This window comes from Dama dama, chromosome 19 (assembly GCF_033118175.1).
Source record: "Dama dama isolate Ldn47 chromosome 19, ASM3311817v1, whole genome shotgun sequence".
Lineage (NCBI taxonomy): Eukaryota > Metazoa > Chordata > Mammalia > Artiodactyla > Cervidae > Dama > Dama dama.
The window spans coordinates 45,496,360-45,510,211 of NC_083699.1; the positions used below are offsets into that span (position 1 = coordinate 45,496,360).

Genomic DNA, 13,852 nt, shown 5'->3' on the forward strand with positions numbered 1-13,852 from the left:
AAGATAAAAGTTAAGACTTGTATGTTTAGAAAACACGTGAAAGGCAAAATAATGAAAACCACCCAAATATCCATCAGTAGGCAAGTAGTTTTAACAAATGAAATATAGGTTAAATAAAATGCTAATCCACCGTTTAGAAAGATTGGCATGACTCCCTGTGACCTGATATGGAGCTATCTCTCTGATTCAGTTTTATAAGCAAAGAAACAAGATGTAGAAACTGTCCATGATATACTACCATTTTGAAAGAAGGCAAACACACACACACTATATATAAGCATATGCATGGACTATCTATGAAAGATGCACAAGAAACTAACAATGGCTGCGTCTAGGAGAGGATCAGGGGGACAGAGTAACAAGAATAAGAGGGAAAGGGCTTATTTTTTACTTTTTTTCTTACAACTTGGGTTGTTCAACATGGACCTGTACAACCTACTTAAAATCTAAAACTCACACTTCACCCAAGACTCGAAGTCAGGGATCCTGATTATCTATAACATATAACAGGTTCCCAGGAAACACAAGCCAAATGAATAATAATTGATGATTGGAACTTGAGTAAATGAACAAAAATGTGTGTGCTTTTTTCTGAGCTCCAAGATAATAGTTTTATATAGAGCATCACCTCCTGGAAAAGACCAGGAACATAGATCACAGTATTTAAGAACCAAAATGAGATACTTGGATTACTGTCAACAGCTTCTCACAGGTCTGATGGATTTTCCCAGCCTCTGCCACCTCAGCACTCCGTCCCCGGATTCTATCTGCTCAGGAAAAGCTCTGGGGGAGCCTCCTCGGTCCCCTTTCCACCCTTTCCCCTCAGGCAAAAAAAAGCCCAGACACAATTTGCCTGTGGTCACAGACGGACATTACCAGGAAGCAAATGGCTTTGTCCCTTCATGCCTTGAAAGCTTTCATTCTTGGTACACTGTCTGACCACATGGAGAGACTTTGAGAATAGCACCTTGAGCTGAGTCAGCTACCACCTCATTATTTACTCCCCCGGCTGCTAGGAGGTGTTGGGCTGGGGGTAACTGATGTCCAGGGGACAGCAGAGTCTCGGGAAAGCCCTGAGTGCCCTCGTAGGTGGCCGCCTGGGGGAGGGATGAGGGGCTGGCCGTCTGAGCCCTGACTGGTGGGCATGTGGCAAGAACAGCAGCCCCCAGGGTAGAGTGGAGGCTGAGGAGAAGCCAGACGCAAACTCCTCCACAGTTTCCAGGAAAAGAGGCTTCAGGAACCCCTTCTGTCACGTCTCTGTCTCCTGTCCACTGTCCAGAGAGCATCAGGGAAGCCCACACTGGTGGGTGAGGACTCGGAGGCTCAGAGAGCAGAAGGGAACCCTATGTGAAGGGTAAGTTAAGCCACAGTCCCTGACTGCACACCAGCTGTTTGAGTAAATTTACTCTGTGTCTGAGTAAAAGGGTGCCTGGATCCTAGTAGGCAGTCCGTGTTCATCAACTAAATGGAAGAAAACCCCAAGATGATGCTTGGAAAGGGTGGGACACATCTTCTAGGAGACTTGTCTGAGTGGAAGAAAGCAGGGCAGTGCCGTGAAGACACGAGGACCTCTCGAGGAGACACCCTCACTAGTTCTGGACCATTGATCATGTACTATCTATGGATTACTAACTACGCACAAGGGCCACATGGGGTTCTGGCTTCTCTTCACCCTTGTTCTCACTCTCACGCCCACTCCTGACTTTCAAGGCTTCTGTCTCCCTCTCCTTCCCACCCCAGCTGTATCACAGCCGCCATATTTCCCCATTTCCTCTTTGGGGTCCTTCCGTCTTGCTTCAGTGTGCTTGCTCGTTCATTCATTCATCCAGTGTGTACTAAACCCTAATATCACAGAGACTCCACTAATATCATTTCATGAGAACAATCATTGAAAATCACACAGAATTTGGTATGTCTCTCAAAGAAAGTCAGAGAGTAAAAGTCATTCCAAAAAAATCCTAAAATGAAATAATTTCTAAGCAACAGGGGCAGCAGTAGAAAGCTTGGGTTCTTATTAATGCATTATTATGTATTAATTATAGTCTTCTGTCTTAAAATTTTCCTTCGGTCACCAGAATGGAATCAAGAAATAGCAACATTTTCCCATCTGATGTTTTTAAACCAGATTACAAAGGCATGGAGTTTTAATTTCACATGCATTCATTCTGGGTCTTGGGTCTTTTTTTTTTTTTCTTCCTCCTAGCAGATAAATGAGGTTCTAAACTTAGGATAATAAGGCTTAACAGTGAGGCGCTTTTTAAAAAGTGAATCATTTCTCAGTTCTCCTTTGCTAATCTCTCTTGGTAACATTAATTATGAGTTTGTGCGGCGTGCCCCAAGGCGAGCTCTGCTTTCCCAGGACAATTAAAGTTACTTAATTATTAAAAACTGTGTGTGCTGCTGCCCAGAGAGAAAAAGGCAGCCGGGCCCGGCTCCCACAGCCCCCCACAGAAGTGACCGGACACTCTGTGGGAACTCGGCTCTTTTCCCTCTCCATTGTCATTCTCTCAATATAATCTAGGAAAATCCCCTCCATGCCCCGCCCGCCCCTCCCACCCCAGCAAGACTGATTTAGAGGCCGCCCTCTCTCACTGTTGATGGCAGCCGGCTGGCTCCTCACGGCCCAGGGCTGGCTTCCAGCTTCTCTGGGCCAGTGGCCTAGAGCTGGGAGCCTGGGGAGATGACAGGGCCTCTGCCTGTGGATTCAGGCCCTTCTGACTAAAAGGCCTTGGAAAACACTGAGCCCTTGATTCTGAGTGGGTTGCTCTTGATCCCATTCTTCCTCAGGCCTTCTACCTAACAGAAGCAGGAAATGTATCCTCATACCCTGAACACAGGTGGAGGAGAAGGAGGAGGGGAGCCACGGCCAGGCTATATCGGTAGTAGATATTACTAAGTGCTTGCTCAGTCTCCCAATTGTGTCCGACTCTTGGTGACCCCCTGCCAGGCTCCTCTGCCCATGGGATTCTCCAGGCAAGAATATCAGAGTGGGTTGCATTTCCTCCTCCAGAAGATCTTCCAACCCAGGGATGGAATTCACATCTTTTGCATCTCCTGCATTGGTTGGTAGACTTTTTTACCACTGCCTAACCCAGGAAGCCATTGCAGAGGCTAATTCGTAACAGCGTTTTATTTTGGATAGTTCTTTGGTTGTAGGAGTGAAGAAATTGGAGGTGGTCCTATCTCTGTAATTCATGCCCTCTAAGTCTTAGCTTAAAAGTCTGAGGCATCCTATGATCTCTAGAGGCCTCCAACTTCTGATATTTTGGTGAGTTGAACACTTAATCTAGAAAGGAAGAGTCAAATTTTCGATGTATTTCACCTCCTACTTTTATTCAGCCACCCAGCAAATACCAGGACTGTGCCAGGCACCGTTCTAGCTCTGGAGATAGCAGAGAACAAAGCAGAGAGGAATTCCTGCCCACCTGGAGACAGCACTCTGCAATCCTACTCATCGTCTTGCACACAGGAGGAAAGCTAGACCTACAGGGGAGGAGGCTGGTCCTGGGGGTCTCCCAGAAAGTCACTGAGATGGGCAGGGACCCAGTCCTCCTGACCCCTAGCCTGGGAACTTCCAACAGAGTGCTGCCCATCTGTTTCCATTCCTTTGCTTTCTCTACTCCTGTTCTATTAGTTCCTTCCCATCCCTAGCTCCTTCCTGAGGTTCCCAAGGAAGCCTAGTCCTAGAGAAATATGCTGACCATTGAATGTGAGTCACATATGTAATTTAAAAAATCTAGTACCCACACTTAAAATTTTTTACAAGTGAAATTTATCTTATTTTAATATTTAACCAACATATTCAAAAATTATAGCTTCAGTTTGTAACACATATAAAAAATAATTCATAGGATATTTTACATTTTTAGATTATCTTCAAGATCCAGTGAGTATTTGGCATTTACAGCACATCTCAACTTAGGTAGCCATATATCAAGGGCTCAAAAGCCATATGAGGTTAGTGGTCACCATTCTGGACAGCATGGTGTAAGGCCCTCCCATCTCTAAATATCATTGTTCAGGATAATCCAGAAACAGCGTGAGAGATTCTTGTACACAGCCTGGCAGGGGAAGGCTGGAGCTTGTCTCCTTAGATGTGTAGGGAACTTGGGGGACATTCTCCCCAGGACACTGATACTATCAAGCACTATGTAGCCAAAAAAAAGCCCTGGTGACTCAGATAGTAAAGAATCAGCCTACTTTGCAGAAGACCTGGGTTGCATCCCTGGGCTGGGAAGATCCCCTGGAGGAGGGCATGTCAACCCACTCCACTATTCTTGTCTGGAGAATTCCCATGGACAGAGGGGCCTGGTGGGGGACAGTCCATGGGGTCACAGAGTCCATGGGGTCACAGAGTCAGATACGACTGAGCAACTAGGCACAGCACAGCAAGAAAAAGCCTAAAGATACTATTTTATGGTTTTGTATGAGGATGAGATGGTTGGATGGCATCACCGACTCAATGCACATGAGTTTGAGTAAACTTCGGGAATTGGTGAGGGACAGGGAGGCCTGGCGAGCTGCAGTCCATGGGGTCACAAAGAGTCGGACGTGACTGAGCGACTGAACTGAACTGAACTGATGGATAAAACACCAAGATATTTTATTAAGTGAAAAAGGCAAGATGTAATGTATATGGAATCCCACCACTACACGAAATAGAGTTGGTTGGCTATGTGAAAACTACCTATAGAAAGATTCATAAGAACTAAAAACATTTGTGGGAAGCACTGGATGTCTGGAAGGCAGGGGTGGGAGGACTTCAGCTCATAAATGTTTACAGTTTATGAATGTTGAAAGATGTGGCTGTATCAGGCCCCTGGGGTCTGCCCCACACAGCCCGGGTCCCCTCTCCCATGCTGTGCGTCAGGAGGAGAGAGCATAGGTCTCTGGTGTTCCTCCTCCTTCACAATGGGAAGAATGGGCTTGGCAGAGGCCCAGTGCTAGAAAACATGATATCAAGTGACTTTAAAGGGCTCTTTTGTTTCCAGAAAGGCAGCGATTTCCAGGCTGCATCCCTGCCCCCTCTCCCAGCCCCCAGTCTCTGGGATCCCTTCACCACCTGCTGCAAGAGCATCACTCTTTCCCCGGAAGAGGTGGGGAGGGCAGGGAGGCACTGGCTGGGAAGGGGCCGCCTCCTCTCTTCCCAAAGGATGTCATTCATTCCCAGATGTCATTTCCAGAGGCAGGATGCCACACTGCCAGCTGCCCTCTAAATCCTGGCATCTCCAGCCTGCCTATGACACAGAACAATGGAACTAAGAACAGAAAGCATGGGCCTGTGTGTGTCTGTGTGTGTCCACCTGTGCACAACTGTGGCACCCCAGCGTCCATTCACTCATCCTGTCAATCAACATTGTTGGTTGGGCATCCCCTCTGTTCCAGTCACTGCACTAGACCCTAGGGATAAAGCACAAACAAGACCTGCCCTCATGGAGCTTCCAGTCCAGTGAGAGAAATAGGCACTAAATTAAAAATAATTCAGTCCTCTTGTTGTCATAAGTGGTAGGAAAAGTACACAATCATGTCTAGGAGGCCCAGTAAGTTTCACTCAAGACCTGGCATTTAAGTCTAAGAAATATATAAATAAAAAGATGATGAGATGTGACCTGTGGGCCTTCTGTGGACAGGATCTCACTATTAACTTTTTCTGTGTCCCTGAATAAATCACATCCCCTTGATGAAGAAATTCTTTTATTTGAATACAAATTTAAATTTTCCAAATTGTATAAAAACAAAATTAGTACAGTAACACCTGTATTGCTACATTTTACCCCACTTATTTTATCAGCTGTTCTCTGTGTGTATCTATATGCATTTAGATATAGATACACACACAATTGCTTTTTGAACAATTTAAGGGCACCTTACATACATTGTAGGCCTTAATGGCTACACACCCTTCCTGAACTTGGCTTGCTCGGCTGGGGGAGTTGAGGGGGCTGGGGAGGGGGAAGTAATCCTGTCCCGTCTCCTCCCAGGACGGTTACAAGAAGCACACAAGTGCCCACGTGAGTACATCTTGGTCACATGGAACAAAATCACTGTTATCCTTTTGCCAAGCACTTCTTGGGATTTAGAAATGAAAATTCAAGTGCTTCCCCAGAGTCATGTCCAGGGTCTCGATTCCCTCAGAAGACAGCCCACTCTTCAGTGGCCTGAGGGGTGTGTTGATGAGAAGGGTAGGTGACTGGGTGGGAGTTCAGCTGTTCTTCTCCATAGCCCCTCCCCTCGGCCTGGCAGACCTGGACCCTGGTGAGGTCGTCTGGCTGCCCAGCTCTCCACACTGCCCAGGGGACACTTCCCAAGGCAACCGCCCCAGGCAAGGGCTCCTTCTCCTGATGACAGGGGACTGAGCCAGGGCAGAAACCCTCTCCTGGCCAGGCGGCATTCGGGCATTCGGGAACACAATAGTGTTGGTCCTCTCAGCGGGTTTGGAGAGCCATTCCCTTAATGAGAACGATAAATTCACAAGGAAAGACTGGTTGCCAAGGACAGGCAGGGGAAGTGCTCTCTGGGCTCCTGAGCGTGGGACACAGAACAGCAGCTGGACGGGGACCGGGCCCAGACCTACTGAGTCAGAGCATCCAGGCACAGAGCCTGGCAATGTGTGTTTTCAAAAGTTTCCCAGGTGAAGATCAGCAGTTTAGCAACCACTGGCCAGGCTACCCTCTGAGACTCTTCCAGGCCTGAGGTCTTTTTGATGGTGGGAAAAGAGACCTGGAGGTAGAAGCAATGAGGATGCAGTTACAGGGCACCCAAGAATGAACGTCAGTTTTTCAAGGAGAAAACTCAAGGGCTTTGCTGGCAGCCCATGAATCTTGGAAGGCAACCCAGTACAGCCGAGCCTCTGTGTGTGTGCAAAGAGGTCCCCCAGCATCACTCCTCTGTGGTTGACCCGGCCACCCCTGATGCAGGCAGAGTTATGTCCTTGAAACCGGCATTCCCCCAGTGGGCGGTGGTAGGCAGAAACTCAGTGAAGCAGCAGAGCTCTCCTCTGGCTGTGCTGACAAAGGCGGGCTGCTGCTGCGGGCCGCGGGCCGGAGCCCAGCTGTGGGCAAGGCCAGGTGCAGCAGCGGCCTCTGGGTGAGCCTGAGGGCCCAGCTGCCCTCCCCAGTCAGGAGCAGCGCTCGGCCCTGACTCACTCAGCGCCTCTCAGCAGTGGCCTGGGACTTCCCCCTCCGCTGCCCTGCACCTCCTCCCCCTGCTCTGTTCCACTGGCTTATTTTCTTTTACTCCAGTTACCCACACCCCTCAGTGGGGTCAATGGGCCCCACACCGGGGCTTCTTCTTGAGTTTCTAGGCAAACACTGGGACCCTGGAGCCATGCAAACTTATCCCTCCCATCATTAAACACAGAAACTCCCAGGGGGCCAAAAACTGTGTCAGAGTTAGCTCCCCCTAGCCCCCCACCCCGGCCCCAGCCCTGAGCCCTGCCCAGGCAGAGAGCAGGCAATAAGGACTAAGGGAGAGGGAGGGTAGGAGGAAGAAGGAAGGGGGGGTAGGGAGGGAAGGAGGAAGGAAAGCTGCAATAAATCTGCAATAAAATTCAGTTCTTAATTGACCTGCTGTATCAGATCTCTCCCCAAGGCTTGTTCCAGGGAAGTTCCTCAAAGCCAGTTCAGAACTACTTCCCTTCCCCCCACCCCCCGCCCCCCCCGCTGTCACTCTGGACTCCTCTTGTGAGGGAAGAGAGTGAACTAAGCTAAGAGTGTGAACTAAATGAATTTTATTAAGATTCGCCAGATGTGAGTATAACACACAGAATGAATAACCGATTGAAAGAAGGAACCTTTCTGAAGGTTGAAATTCGGCCCATTCCTTCAAACCTGGAGGCAGAAGCCACCTCCTTAGTAAAGGCTTACTGGATTTCCCCAACTGGAAGTGACCTCTCCCTCCTCTAAAATTACAAAGAACATGATCCTTCCTTCTTTGGCTAATCGGCTGACGTTTTCTACCTAGTCACAGAGCCATTTCATGCAGATGACTGAGAGATAGAAAGGAACTGGCAAAGGCTTTGCAGCCAGATTGTCCCAAGTTCAAACTCCACATCTCCTTCTTACTTGCTGTGCAAACATGGAGGAGGTCCTTAACCCTTTTTCATTGTATGAATAATCCTCAGTTTCATTGTATGAATAATCAGTTTCATTGTATGAATAATCAGAATAATAACGATGTCCACAGTTGTGGTGGGAGTTAGCAATGTGGTAGAAATGAACAGCGAGTTGCAATTTTGGAGTTCTCATTTGGAGTGCACATCCTTATATTCCTCTATCTTCATTCATTTTATTTCCGTATTTCCTCTCTTTAAGACCCAGGGAAGGATTATACTTCTCTCCCTATGAAGTTAGGTGTGGCAATATGGTGATCTCTGCCCAATGAAACATGGACAGAAGTGGTACGTGTTACTTCCAGACAGCATCACTTAGAAGCTGATGCACAGTTCATGTCTTCTTCCCCTGCTGCAGTGAACCCTAAGGACTCATGCTGAAATTGTGGTGTCAGAAGAAGGTAGAATACCCATCAGGTTGGCAACACGAGCAGTTCCTTCCCCAAAGAGTTGTATTGAGAATGTAACATCAGTAAGAAATAAACTTGTGTTGCTTCCAACCACTGGGATTTGGGGATTGTTTGTTATCACAGCATTATATAAACTTATCTTGACTAATACAAGACACAGGGTATATAGGACTCAGCATACAGTAAGTGCTTGATAAAGATGGCATAGTTGAAGAAATACACAAATATCTGAACAAGTGACCAAATGGATGTGCTAGTAAATATTTCCAGACCAATGTTGCTCCTCTGAGAGAAGTTTGTGAACAGTTCTACTGACTTGTTTATGATGAATGTAAGTGCTTTGGGCAGATGCCACTGGTGGCTGGGTTACTATCCAATCAGCAAAGGCTGCCCTTTATGATGCTTTTTTCCTGCCTGCCAGGAATATAGGGTCACCCATGAAGCCCCACATTTGTCCCTGGACAATAACACTGCTACCTCTAAGGGTGATAGGAATCGGAATCCTCAGTTTAGGCATCTTTGCCCTGTGAGCTCCCATCTGGAGGCTCCCAGCAAAGTAACCCTTGAGATTCCCTTGAGCTTCCTTTTCAGCACAAGGCACACTCTGGGAGAAGAGCCTGAGGAGAGGGAGAAGATGGAACTCATGGTTGCTGTTCTCCCAGTCTGGAAATGGTGTTGGGGTTCTACAGGGAGCTGACCCAATGGAGGACCACACACCTCAGCCCAGAATGAGGCTGAGAACTGACAGGGCAACCCTCTGTCAAGGGCATGGGGTTTACCAAGCTTACCAAGTATTTCCACGTCTGATCCAGAGAGCAATCTGATGAAGTTGCTGAGAATGGAATCATTACTAGCCTCCACTTCACAGAAGAAAAAAACAAAGGCTCAGAGTAGGGAGATGGATGTTTCAGGACACCTCATGGCATCTAGAAGAGTGGATTCAGTCATCGATGTCAGGGGCTTGCTCAGGATTTTCCCTCTGCCCTCTGAAGGAAAAGCAGAGAGCTCTTTTGCTTTCTTCATGTCACTTTAAGAGCATACTTTTTCCTCCTATGGATTCTTAATGCTTGATGAAGCAGGGATATGGCCTGTTCACCCAAAGAAATCCTTCAAGACTGCACCCCACAGCTTAAAAAAACAAAAAACAAAGAGAGCAAGAGAGAAACGCAAACCCAGAAACCAACACAGCACCCAAAAAAGAGGAGACTATCCTTCTGAAACACACTACACTCCTGGCCCCAATGAAAAGAGAGGAGTGTGCCCCAGAGACAGAAGAACTGATGTGCTGGGTGTGAGATCAGAGTCTTTGGAGTAAATTCAGGGCCATGGCAAGCAACTGGCAAGGATCAAGTCCAAAAGGCAAGACAACTGAAGCTGGGAAAGCAAGTACCAGCTCAGGTGGAGGGACGGTGGGTGCCGAGAATAGGCCCAGGAAACCTGAGGACACTGGGGCTCCCTCTTCCGTGGTGTTTGTGTGAGTCGGAGGATAGGTGTGGCAGCCACAGGGGCCCTGCAGGGTGGGGTGTTCCTGGCTGCAGTTTCCTTTTCTGGCTGATGAAGGGTTGACATGAGTTCCTTGGCTGGCCCCAGCTCTGACCCTGAAATGGTCTTGAACTGAAAGCCTTCTGACCACAGATGCATTTCTAGACCACTGCAGACTGAAAGTCACACTCAGATTCCGAGCAAAGCAGCCAGCATAGCAGCTGTCACGGTGCTGTGTCCTTCAGTCCACACGACCCAGCAAGGAGGGCTGGTCACCGGTGCTGGTGGGGAAAACTGAGGTGTGACATGGTGAAGGTACCTTCCGAAGCAGCACAGTTCATCAGCAGAGGAGCCCAATTTGAATCCAGCCCTCCTTGTCTGCTACTTTCCCCAAGTGTATTATGAAGACCCACACCCCCTTGAGTTGTATTTTTAAAAAGTCACCTCCATCAACAGAGACCTTAAAGGGACCAGTGAAAAGGGAAGATCCTATCTCACTCCTTTGCCAATGAGAATAAAGACTAATACTGAGGGCAGTGGTACAGAAAGCCACTTGCCCCAATGTCCTTGCCAGAGACAGATAACCCTTATTTGCAACTCTGGTTAAATAGTAACTCAGGACTTAAGGGCGCTGTCCCATACAAGTGAGACAAAGTCCTTTTGCCTCTAGCTTCAGAGATCAGCAAATGGAGCCCGAGAGTGCAGCAGGCTGCTTCCTCCCAGGCCCAGGAGCCGGGTCCAGGGGCCCTTCCCCTCCCAACCCTCTCCACTGAGGGGGTGGCAGTCAGGCCCAGGGCATGAACACTGATGGCCTATGCAAGCTAGTGAGAGCGTGACCCTCATGTCAAGCTGCAAGTCTCCTGACCTGCAGGATAACTCAGACTCTACCTCATGCCTGCTTCTGCACATGCCACCCGCTGTCCCTGACACCTACTCCGGGTCCTTCCATGTGATGCAGGGTTTCTGCTCCCTGGGCCTTGATGGTGTTTGAGCCTCTGTTGTCTGCCCACTGGCTGCAAGCCATATGGCCCCGAGTCTGTGTCCTCCACTGCTGTGGACACAGCGGGTGGCAGCGGGGGAGCAGGGCAGTGACAGAGGTCAGCGGTGCTGCAGGAGGGCTTTGGCCGTTTCCTAAACATGCTGACATCTCCATTCTCAATTACCATAGGTGCCAATTTGCCCTTCCAGCTGTCATGAAAATAAATGGCAAATCTAGAAACCTACTTTCCTTCCTTAACTAAACCCCACTACTCAGTGTTACATTAAAATCTTAGAAAGTAGGACCTTGCTCCTGACAATAAACCTTGATCATTAGAGCGGATGGAGGGTAAAAAGAAAAACAAAAATTAAAACAAAAACACACAAAAAACTACTGTCTTCCTCTCAGGCAGCTGACAGACAGGACAATAACTCAGGCTGACGGCCTCACCTAGAACTGGAAACTGAAATAAACCAGACGATGGGCCCCCACAGAAATGAAACAGGCCACAAGACCTCTCCTGTGCACACATACCAATCAAGTCATAGGGCCATCTGCAAATACTCTGTCCCTCTGGTTGCTCTTGTTACACTGACAGTCACCCTGACCTCCACTTCTTTTGAACCTCAAGCTTCTGCTTAGAAGTGCCTTCTCTCTCCCTCCTCCATCTGGTTCAGACCATGTGACATAAGCTCAAGGCCACCACCTTGGCAAAGGCTCTGCTGACTGCCCAGCCCTGATCTTCAATGAGAATTGATTGTACCCTCCTTGTCATCCTCTATTTTGGGCATAGCTACTTGGCAACATTTACCACACTTTATTGTACTTATCTCTTTTAAAAATCAGGCTTTTAGAATACTTCAAATTATTCCTAAGCAGAAAGCACATTTTCTAAATCCCAAACCTGCCTTAAAGCTGCTCAGCAAATGTTTATTGAATGAATTCATGAGTGACTGGATAACACGACTTGTACACATGACTACTTTATCTGGGGCTTCCCTGATAGCTCAGTTGGTAAAGAATCCTCCTGCAATTCAGGAGACCCTGGTTCGATTCCTGGGTCAGGAAGATCTGCTGAAGGAGGAATAGTCTACCCGCTCCAATATTCTTGGGCTTCTCGTGTGGCTCAGCTGGTAAAGAATCAGCCTGTAATGCAGGAGACCTGGATTTGATCCCTGGGTTGGGAAGATCCCCTGGAGAAGGGAAAGGCTACCCACTCCAGTATTCTGGCCTAGAGAATTCCACAGATTGTAAAGTCCATGTGGTAGCAAAGAGTCAGACATGACTGAGTGATTTCCACTTTTACTTTTCACTTTATCTGGTTCTCCCAGCATCCCTCATATGGGAAAAACAAAGATGATTATTCCCATTTTACAGTTGAGAACAAGGCCACAGTCTCCCTCTCACTTACTCACTTAACTCATGTTTATTGTGTGTAAGTTTCAGTTTAGAGCAGTGCGTCTCAAACTTGAATGTGCGCAGGAACTTGGTGAGCTTAGGGAGCTTGGGGAGATGCAGGTTCTGATTTAGCATATTTGGGGTAGGGTCTGAGACTCTACATTTCTAACAAGCATCCAGGTGCACCCGTGCTGCTGGCACAAGGGTCACACTGGGGTGCTACTATCAGGTCGGCTGAGAGACAGAAAATGCCTGATTCACTGCAGTATGTAGCAGGAAGTAGAGTCTTCTTCAAACTTGAGGAAGGAGAGACAGCAATGTGCCCATTTTACAGATATGGAAACTGAGGATCAGAGAGACTAAGTGCCTCCTCCCAGGTCTTACCCAGCTCTTCTGCCACCAGTTCAGTGCTGCCTCAACTGCCACCCTCTGCACTGGGTGCTGAGAGATTTCAGAGATGAAGGCATCACATTCAAGCTTGGGAAGATGCCAGGGGGAAATGTACCTGCACCAGGACACAAAGTGGTCCGAGAGAAGAGCCAGAGGTCCAGAGGCAGGGGAGCACGTGCCGGCCAGATTTTACCCCCAATATGTGCCCTGTCTTTGTTTTCTACCCACAGCCCAATTAGACTGCAGATGGGGGCTTTCTTCCATCAACCCAATCCCTTTAGAAGAAAGAAAGAAAGGAAGAAAACCAGTGGCTTTAGGATTTCTCTTTTAAGCCCTGAACCTCTTCAGTGGAAAGTGCTGCCTTCCGACCCCGTTGATGTAATTGCCATAATTGAAGATTCCAGACCCCCATGGGGGTGGACAGGGCCCCATTCAGCCATCGGGTCAACGAAGTGTAAACTGCTGAGTCCTTCAGATGCCCTGGCCGCAGCCTCCCCTCCCCCACGCCAGCCCTGCAGGCAGGCTCCCCGCGACGCCAGGGCAGCCAGGCCCAGGCTGGTCCCTCTCTGGCTCTGGGAACTATGCCTAATTAAGGGGTCTGTTCTCATCTCCGTGGGGCCGACTTAAGGCCTCCTGACAGTAATGAGAGCCACACGTGTGGGGCTGGGGGGCGGGAAGGACAGCCCCCTGCTGTCTTAGCACCCTATTAAAGAGCAAGTCACACACACACACACACACACACGTATACACACAGTGCAATTCGGTTATACTCACCCTCACAAATTCAGAGCTAAGAGAAGCTGCTCCAATTCTGAAAGAGGAAGGAACCAAAGAAGAAATAGCTTGCCTCCGGGGCACACAGTGAGTCAGTGAGGGGCTGGCCTCAGGTGTCCTGTCGCACCTCACAGCACAGACTTCCCCTGAGGCTGGGGCTCCCCGCTGAGGCCCCAGCAGGCCGATGTTGGGTGGAAGAGGGGAGGGGAGCGGCTCCCAACTCCTCCTTAGGAGCAGCCGGTGCCAGAGGGCCCCGTCGTGGTCAGCACAGAGCAGAAAGGAGCGGTTCCCCGGGGCTGGGGCTGCTGG

The 13,852-nt window shown here is 48.7% G+C and overlaps 1 long non-coding RNA gene across 1 annotated transcript; it reads right to left on the reverse strand.

The window, feature by feature from the left end:
• Positions 1–5,911: 5,911 nt before the first annotated feature.
• Positions 5,912–13,622, reverse strand: LOC133073940 (uncharacterized). Its single transcript, XR_009697066.1, has 3 exons — positions 13,544–13,622; positions 9,309–9,506; positions 5,912–6,720 (listed from the first exon to the last, which is right to left on the reverse strand). It is a non-coding gene; the product is annotated as an uncharacterized LOC133073940 (long non-coding RNA).
• Between the last annotated feature and the right edge of the window lie 230 nt (positions 13,623–13,852).